Below are 10,179 nucleotides of genomic sequence, written 5' to 3'. Positions count from 1 at the left end.
TCCTATTCATGTTTAAACTCCCAGGTAAGAGATTTGGTTAACAAAGATGTGGTTAAGTCATACAGTATTGGCAATTTCTGAAAATTGATGTGGTAGGCAGAATGCTTAAAACAGCCCCCCAAATTTCCTGATATAACCCTGGTATAATTGTCTTCCCTTGTGTGTAGATAAGGGCCTGTGAAAATGATAAATAGCACTTGTGTGATTAGATTTTGTTACATGGCAAAGGTGAAAATATTTTACGGGTGTAACTGAGATTCCCTAATTAGTTAGTTGACTGAGTGATTCAAAAGGGACAAGATTTTGGGTAGGACTGACTTAATCAGATGAAAGCTGTAAAAGCAGGAAGCTCTCCTGCTGTCCTCAAAGAAAAAGACACAGCCAGGTTGAAGGGCGCCAGTGGAGAGCACCAGCCTCCAGAGCTGAGGACATCAATGCTATAACCACAAAAAGCTAATGAGCTTGGAAGAGTCCTTCCAATTCTAGACAGGACTACAATGTGGCAGATACTTTGATTTCAGCTGGTAAGATCCTGAGCAAAGCACTCATCTAAGCCATGCCTGGACTCCTGACCCACAGGCATTATGACATTATAAATGTATGTTGTTTTGAGCACCTAAGTGTGTGCTAATTTGTTGTTGCAATAGAGAATTAATACATTTGGGGACCAATTGCCTGCTATAGCCAATGAGAGCCAGGAGTCATCTGATGATCTTTTAGTTACTAACCTGGAAAAATTCTGAATTGTTATAATTTTTCAGGAATGAGAAATGCACCTCCTTGATATAAATTATGCCCCAAGGAATACACTTTACTTTGACGAAATTTTGCTTCTCCTCAGAAAGTGTATAGCTTATTGGAGATAAAACAATAAGTAGAGAGATGGAGTCAGTTCTAGAGCTCAGCTGAACTTGAGTCCAAAACAGATGGTCAACATATAAAATAAAAACAAAATTTGGAAGGTAACTCAGGTCTTGGTTGAGCACTTTACTGATTTTCCTAAGAGAGAGCAAAGAAATGACTGAATAAGAAAGATGTTAAATAACAGAAAACAGATTTATAGCTGTAAATTATGAACAAAAATAAAAGAATATTTGGGTTTTGTACTGTATGCAGGGCAGGAAGCAACAGTTAGAACTGGACATGGAAAAACAGATTGGATCCAAATAGGAAAAGGAGTACATCAAGGCTGTATGTTGTCACCCTGGTTATTTAACTTATATGCAGAGTACATCATGAGAAACACTGGGCTGGAAGAAGCACAAGCTGGAATCAAGATTGCTGGGAGAAATATCAGTAACCTCAGATATGCAGATAACACCACCCTTATGGCAGAAAGTGAAGAGGAACTAAACAACCTCTTGATGAAAGTGAAAGAGGAGAGTGAAAAAGTTGGCTTACAGCTTAAAGCTTTTCAGAAAACTAAGATCATGGCATCTGGTCCCAGCACTTCATGGGAAATAGATGGCGAAACAGTGGAAACAGTGGCAGACTTCATTATTTTGGGCTCCAAAATCACTGCAGATGTTGACTGCAGCCATGAAATTAAAAGACACTTACTCCTTGGAAGGAAAGTTATGACCAATCCAGACAGCATATTGAAAAGCAGAGACATTACTTTGCCAACAAAGGTCCGTCTAGTCAAAGCTATGGTTTTTCCAGTAGTCACGTATGGATGTGAGAGTTGGACTATAAAGAAAGCTGAGCACCGAAGAATTGATGCTTTTGAACTGTGGTGTTGGAGAAGACTCTTGAGAGTCCCTTGGACTGCAAGGAGATCCAACCAGTCCATCCTAAAGGAAATCAATCCTAAATATTCATTGGAAGGACTGATGTTGAAGCGGAAACTCCAATCCTTTGGCCACCTGATGTGAAGAACTAACTCATTTGAAAAGACCCTGATCCAGGGAAAGATTGAAGGTGGGAGGAGAAGGGAACAACAGAGGATGAGATGGTTGAATGCCATCACTGACTCAGACATGAGTTTGAGTAAGCTCTGGGAGTTGGTGGACAGGGAGGCCTGGCGTGCTGCAGTCCATGGGGTCGCAAAGAGTCAGACACGACTGAGCGACTGTACTGAACTAAACTATTAGAATGTAGGAACTGATTACTAGAGTTCAACTCCTGAGATTTTGAACAAATCTATATACCTGCCCTTTGGATTTTTTTTTTTTCCCTTTTCTTTCTTAGCTTAGGAAATAGGACGATTAAGAAGAGTAACACAAGGTTAATGACTCATTTCTCTGTTTGGTTTTTATCTTGCTGCTCATTTCAGTACTTCTTTTGGTTCTGGTTTTAGAGGGTGTGTTCCAAGCCTGGGGAGATGTATGGGGAGTTCAGCTCAAATAATGTTGGAAAATCAGCATTATTTATACCCAGAAGTATGATCATTCCTTAGACATGTAACTTCTATTAAGAGTACAAGTAAATCAATGTTTAAATTATCTATGACCTGATAATGATCAAGGAGTCCTCAGGAATGTCCAGGAATAGGCCATCAGGAGAGTGTCTATTTTAGAGTAAATCCCCTACCCCACCCCATTTAGATAGTGGGTGTGATGTCACAAGGAGAGAAGAATGTTTCTCTCTGAAAGGTCGGAGGGTGACAGCCTGGGCCAGGCAAAATGTTTGAAGGTTATTAAAAGTACCTAGCACTTGATAGCTGTTTTTTCCCAGTGAGAGGTTGGATAAGAGTTTCAGGAAATATGACATGTTGCATGTTAGTTACTCAGTCGTGTCTGACTCTTTGTGACCCCATGGACTGTAGCCCTCTAAGCTCCTCTGTCCATGGAATTCTCCAGGCAAGAATACTGAAATGGGTAGCCATTCCCTTCTCCAGGAGATCTTCCCGACCCAGGGATTGAACCAGATCTCCTGCATTGTAGGCAGATTCTTTACTGTCTGAGCTATAGGGAAGCCCTGTCATACAGCCCATCAATCCAAAATCTGCAAGGTTTTTCTTTAGTATTTAGAGAAACTGGCCCTTGAAATAAAATTGGTCACTTGATTCCCCCTTGGAGAAGCTTCATTAAATGCCCCACTTTATTTTTTTTTCCCTTTTATGTCTTAGCTAAAAAAATCAGTGCAACCCTTTCCGTTAAAAATGTATACTATTGAGAAATTAAGGAAGAGTCTATAAGAAAGATTTTTCAAGGACACTCTCTGGCCTTTGCTAAGCAGGATTTAATACAGTTTTACCGTCAAATTCTAGCTTTACTTTTTTTCTTTATGAAATTTCACATTTTACCCTTCACTTTCCCTCACTTTTATTCCACTTTTATTTTTCCTCAAATCTTGTGATATGATGGTTGGATGTTGGGATTTGGGGGGCGGGCAGGAAGGTACAGTCTCTGAAGTTATCCCAAGTTGCAGTCTTAGGCAGGTAAATGGAAACAGTGGGACCCAGATGTGAGGTCTGATTCACAAGTGATCCCGGCCCTCGTCCAGAGGGAGTGCCTGCTTAGTGTTAGATATGCATTCACCCTTCACAAGTGATAGTGTTTTCTTTTTCTCATTTTTCTCCTAAGTACGGTGTGTTCCCATCTGTGTACCTGGGCATCAGAGTTTGAGGACCTTGTGTATTAAGGCTTTATTTCCATAGGGCTGATAGGGAGGTGAAGGAAATGGCAACCCACTCCAGTGTTCTTGCCTGGAGAATCCCATGGACGGAGAAACCTGGTAGGCTGCAGTCCATGGGGTCGCACAGAGTCGGACACGACTGAAGCGACTTGGCAGCAGCAGATAGGGAAGATGAGATTGGGTGGACATTAGGTATTTGGTATTAGCATATTGGTATCTGCCATTTCACTCCCAGACAACACCTGGAGGGAAACTTTCTTAGGATTTTTTCCAGTTTTTCCTGCAAGTACTTGTTGGGGGTTCTTCGGTGTAAACTTAATTTGCCTGAGTCTCTCTCAGGCTCACCTACTCTCAGACTTGGCAATTCAACTCTGGTTTATTCTTCCTACCAGCTTATATGCCACTCAGCATCTTATGTCTCAGGTGAGCAGATTGGTGGATGCAGTGTGCTTCCATGTTCCTGTTTTTATTTTCAATTTTTTTTCCATGGAGGTTTTTACTATCTAATTGAAATTATTAATTTACATCTTCAATGTTTTTTTCCTATTGTGAGGGAGGGAGAAATCCTATTTCTCCAAACCTCTGAGAAGACATCAGAACGCAACAGCTGGTTTTTATGCAATTTTCCTTCTATTTGGGTTGAATCTAAAGCATTTTCCAGTACTGTGTCTTAAACAAAGCCATTTTTCTCTGCAAAGTCAGCTGACCACTAGCTGTGTGAAATTATAATCAAGCAGAGAGCAAAATAATGGTGAGTTCTAAGTTCCTATTTTCATCTTTGCAGGATTAGTGTAATCAATTTTTATGAACAGAATGCTTACAGATTAAAAAAAATTAACTTTTTAAAATTAATTATATGACTCATAACATTAATTTCAAAAGCAATGTATTTGTTTAGACAGAACCAGAAATAATAATTTTATACTTTAATTCTGTATCCCATATTTTGCAGTGGGTAATTTGTCAACAATGGCTCTATTTATGACACCATAAGTTCATATAATATTATAAATCAACTTTTAAAATGAATGATACTATAAAACCAGAGTTTAACAAAAATCCTAAACTTAATAATTCATGTTAATATTAGAGGGGAAAGTGTCATTTCAGATCAAAACACTTGGCAAGACACTGAGAGGTATTCCCACCAATTCTACCAGTGGATTTTATTTATATATATGTTTTTATCTATATATAAGTATCTATAGGTCTATAGCTCAGTCTCAACATAACTGGGTCTTTTTTATGGTTATTCTAAGATTAAACAAAGCAAGTTATATTTCCCATTTCTTAAATAATTTGAAGTGTAAGAAGTCCTCAGAGGAACTAAACTCTGTCATCTTATTTCTCAAACTTCACTAGCCCACAAGCTTATCTAAAAAGTCAAAGAGTGTGTTGTGTGTGTGATCATGTTTATTATCAAACTATGTGCAACATTGTTTTGTGAAGCTGGAAACTGTCCAAGAGGTCAAATATTTTAGTTAATACTGTTATGATATTAAAAGATAGAGTTTATATAAAGTATTTTCCTTGTTATAATATCTGACCCAGAGCAACACTGAGTTTAGTTAACTGCTTATGATGTGTTATCCAACTAAATTTTAACAACTCATTTAAATTCCAGATGAAAGATCCTGGATTTCTTTCTTGTTAAAAATTCACCATTGGCTATCCTACAGGAAGAATGAGTAAAAAGCCTCCATAAAAACACATTTTTATTGTCACAATGCAACTGATGCATCAATGATCAGTTGTCATACTGATAAATACAGCTCCCCCCAAAAGCCTCTTCTCAAACATTCAAATCCATCAAAAAAAGAAAAAAGAAACCATTTATGTCCAAGATCATCACAAAAATGGCAAGACTTACAGTGAGGGGTGCATTATTTATTCTGTAGCTGCTCCAACAATTAACTCCTGTGACCCAATTTAACATTCCTCTCTCTTCTTGACTGAGTTTCATCAGCTAATTCATGAGTTTGGTATTTAGCAAGGTCATTTCTTACAGGTCAACTCAGCTTCTACTTCATGGAGAAATTAAGATTGTTATAGAAAAAAAATCTGAATTTTTTTCTTTTTTTACTTTCAAAACATTTTTGAGCATCCAAAAGAGAGGACTTCAAGTGGAGAAGAAGGGAATGGAATTAAAACTCAGAGGAGGGGTTGCATATAACAGTACAAAATTCTCTGACCTGGCCCAAGTTGCCCCAGAAGTAGAAAAATCTGGTTATTGTCAGGGAGTCCCAATTCTTGAGTATGTGTACCGTTAAATATGGTGCCAGGATTCTGTTCCTGTAGATCTTTCTTTGTCAATCAAAAAGTGCCTGTTGTGTCCAGAGGCAAGGCAACCTTTTATGAGTTATTCTTCCTTTTATCTTCAAGTGTAGGTTTTCTAAGAACAACTTTCTGGATATTGACCTTAGATCACCTCATGTAGCCACTTGCTGAAAAATAAACCTTGTAACCCCTAGGTAACAGAGAATAGGGTTTTAATCCCGGAGAGTAAGTGGGAATATAGAAGAATAAACCCAAATACGACTTGACAGCACCAACCTGATCTATTGGTTCTGATTAAGTCATCATGTTGGCACTTATTATACATGTATGTGTATATAATATTTATAATCCTCAAATTATAAAGTTAAGAACACATGTTGAGATAACAAAAATATTTTGGTCCTTATAATAGAGGATCTCAGTAAGTATTTCAGGAACACAGTAATGAAAACTTTGCTAGCATGAAACTATAGCAGTCATTATAGAAAGGGTTTTTAGTTTGCAGTTATGAGATAAAATTAAAAAAGTCAATTATAGGTTTTTGTGACAAAAAATTAAACAATTATACATTTATGATACAAAAGAGTAGTATTTATTGACACATTATGATCTATTTAAATTTATTACCTTCATTAATTATAGCTGTTCAATAATTTATATGGTATTGAAGAGTAATAATTTACATCATTTAGAATAATTTTCGTGTATAAACAAAGATAAACTTTCAAATTATAAAATGAACTTATAAAATGGACAGACAAATGTAGAACATTTCAAAGTTTATCATTTTTTTCAGTATTAGAAATTATTTACAAGGTCTAATTCAAATGAGTTCTATGGGACAGCCATGCTTTCTAATTTATAAGAATTTTCAGTGAAGAATTGTTCCTTAAACATATTATGAGTAAGCTCAGTTTTATCATGTCAAGAAAGTACAATTATTACTAACCTAAAGCATTTATTTTTATTAAGTTTTGAAAGTCTTATGTAATTCTTCTAAATAAATTTCCCATCCATAGCAAATATATTTTTTCCACTTATAATTTATGAGAAAATAATGTTATAAGTTTTTAAGAGAATATTACAAAATAAACTCTAGATTTTCCCAACAGTACTAATCAAAATAAATCAACCAAAGCACTATAATTAAATCACAGAAACAAAATTGTGCCTTAAGCAGCATTCAATAATTAACATGGCACTTAGCTTGCGTCTAGTGGTTTTCCCTACTTTCTTCAATTTAAGTCTGAATTTGGCAATAAAGAGTTCATGATCCAAGCCACAGTCAGCTCCCAGTCTTGTTTTTGCTGACTGTATAGAGCTTCTCCATCTTTGGCTGCAAAGAATATAATCAATATGATTTCGGTATTCACCATCTGGTGATGACCACGTGTAGAGTCTTCTCTTGTGTTGTTGGAAGAGGGTGTTTGCTATGACCAGTGCATTCTCTTGGCAAAACTCTGTTAGCCTTTGCCCTGCTTCATTCTGTACTCCAAGGCTGAATTTGCCTGTTACTCCACATATTTCTTGACTTCCTACTTTTGCATTCCAGTCACCTATAATGAAAAGGACATCTTTTGGGGTACTATTTCGAAAAGATCCTGTAGGTCTTCACAGAACCATTCAACTTCAGCTTCTTCAGCTTTACTGGTTGTGGCACAGACTTGGATTACCATGATATTGAATGGTTTGCTTGGAAATGAACAGAGATCTTGGAAGAAAAGTTATGACCAATCTAGACAACATATTAAAAAACAGAGACATTACTTTGCCAACAAAAGTCCGTCTAGCCAAAGCTATGGTTTTTCCTGTTGTCATGTATGGATATGAGAGTTGGACTATAAAGAAAGCTGAGCACCAAAGAACTGATGCTTTTGAACTGTGGTGTTGGAGAAGACTCTTGAGAGTCCCTTGGACATCAAGGAGATCCAACAAGTTCATCCTAAAGGAAATCAGCCCTGGGATTTCTTTGGAAGGACTGATAAGCTGAAACTCCAATCCTTTGGCCACCCGATGTGCAAAACTGACTCATTTGAAAAGACCTTGATGCTGGGAAAGATTGAAGGCAGGAGGAGAAGGGAATGACAGAGGATGAGATGGTTGGATGGCATCACTGAATCAATGGACATGAGTTTGAGTAAACTCCAGGAGTTGGTGATAGACAGGGAGGCCTGGCGTGTTGCAGTCCATGGGGTCGCAAAGAGTACAACACAACTGAGTGACTGAACTGAACTGATTATCTTGTGAGGTAGATCCTATAATCCACATTTGATAGGTAAGGAATGAGCGATTAAGTAATTTTCCCCAGGCAGGTGGCTCAGATGGTAAAGAATCTGCCTGCAATGCAAGAAACCTGGGTTCAATCCCTGGGTTGGGAAGAATCCCTGGAAAAGGAAATGACTACCCACTCCGATATTCTTGTCTGGAGTATTCCATGGACAGAGGAGCCTGGTGGGCTACAGTCCATGGGGTTGCAGAGTCCACATGCCTGAGCTATTAACACTTGCACTTTCAGGATACTAACAGGTACTTAACTTTTCATTAGGCACAAGGAAGACAGGCTCTAGAGCCCATGTCCTCCCACTGTTTGCTGTGCTGCCCCTCAGGGCATGTTGTGGGAGCCAAGTGCAGCCTGCAAACCCCACTCCCACCATCCATGATGTACTTACCTTATATAGGTTTGAATCATTTGATTAAAAAAACTAAAAAGCTGAGATAGGGACCTCGAATAAACAATAAGGGAAAATTACATTTTTCTTGAAAAGTTTTTTTAGTAGCTTCTTCTTTTTCTTTTGCCATACCACACAGCATGTGGGATCTTAGTTCCCCAACTAGCAATCAAACCCACATGCACTGCATTTGAAGTGTGTAGTCTTAGCCACTGGGCCACCAGGGAGGTCCCATTAAACCCCTTCCTACTTTCCAGTTTAGACCTACTTGTCTGAGACTTAGGCTACATTTTACTCATTTGAGGATACCTTCAGTTCAGTTCAGTCGCTCGGTCGTGTCCGACTCTGCAACCCCATGAATCGCAGCACGCCAGGCCTCCCTGTCCATCACCATCTCCCAGAGTTCACTCAGACTCACGTCCATCGAGTCAGTGATGCCATCCAGCCATCTCATCCTCTGTCGTCCCCTTCTCCTCTTGCCCCCAATCCCTGCCAGCATCAGAGTCTTTTCCAGTGAGACAACTCTTCCCATGAGGTGGCCAAAGTACTGGAGTTTCAGCTTTAGCATCAGTCCTTCCAAAGAAATCCCAGGGCTGATCTTCAGAATGGACTGGTTGGATCTCCTTGAAGTCCAAGGGACTCTCAAGAGTCTTCTCCAACACCACAGTTCAAAAGCATCAGTTCTTCGGTGCTCAGCCTTCTTCACAGTCCAACTCTCACATCCATACACAACCACTGGAAAAACCATAGCCTTGACTAGACGGACTTTTGTTGGCAAAATAATGTCTCTGCTTTTCAATATGCTATCTAGATTGGTCATAACTTTCCTTCTAAGGAGTAAGCGTCTTTTAATTTCAGGGCTGCAGTCAATATCTGCAGTGATTTTGGAGCCCAGAAAAATAAAGTCTGACACTGTTTCCACTGTTTCCCCATCTATTTCCCATGAAGTGATGGGACCAGATGCCATGATTTCGTTTTCTGAAGGTTGAACTTTAAGCCAACTTTTTCACTGTCCGCTTTCACTTTCATCAAGAGGCCTTTTAGTTCCTCTTCACTTTCTGCCAAAAGGGTGGTGTCATCTGCGTATCTGAGGTTACTAATATATCTCCCGGCAATCTTGATTCCAGCTTGTGTTTCTTCCAGTCCAGTGTTTCTCATGATGTACTCTGCATATAAGTTAAATAAGCAGGGTGACAATATACAGCCTTGACATACTCCTTTTCCTATTTGGAACCAGTTTGTTGTTCCATGTCCAGTTCTAACTGTTGCTTCCTGACCCGCATACAGATTTCTCAAGAGGCAGGTCAGGTGTTCTGGTATTCCCATCTCTTGAAGAATTTTCCACAGTTTATTGTGATCCACACAGTCAAAGGCTTTGGCATAGTCAAGAAAGCAGAAATGGATGTTTTTCTGGAACTCTCTTGCTTTTTCTGTGATCCAGCAGATGTTGGCAATTTGATCTCTGGTTCCTCTGCTTTTTCTAAAACCAGCTCGAACATCTGGAAGTTCACGGTTCCTGTATTGCTGAAGCCTGGCTTGGAGAATTTTAAGCATTACTTTACTAGCATGTGAGATGAGTGCAATTGTGCGGTAGTTTGAGCATTCTTTGGCATTGCCTTTCTTTGGGATTGGAATGAAAACTGACCTTTTCCAG

General features: G+C 38.8%; 1 long non-coding RNA gene across 1 annotated transcript in view; it reads left to right on the top strand.

Moving 5' to 3' along the window:
• The first annotated feature begins 401 nt into the window (after window positions 1-401).
• Window positions 402-10,179, top strand: part of LOC129651459 (uncharacterized) — a 31,956-nt gene continuing 22,178 nt past the window's right edge. Inside the window, exon 1 of the long non-coding RNA XR_008714153.1 lies at window positions 402-524. This is a non-coding gene — a long non-coding RNA (uncharacterized LOC129651459). The remainder of the gene's footprint in view (window positions 525-10,179) is intronic.

This window comes from Bubalus kerabau, chromosome 4 (genome assembly GCF_029407905.1).
Source record: "Bubalus kerabau isolate K-KA32 ecotype Philippines breed swamp buffalo chromosome 4, PCC_UOA_SB_1v2, whole genome shotgun sequence".
NCBI lineage: Eukaryota > Metazoa > Chordata > Mammalia > Artiodactyla > Bovidae > Bubalus > Bubalus kerabau.
Note: the sequence above shows the minus strand (reverse complement) of the source record. Positions and strands in the feature narration are given on the sequence as shown.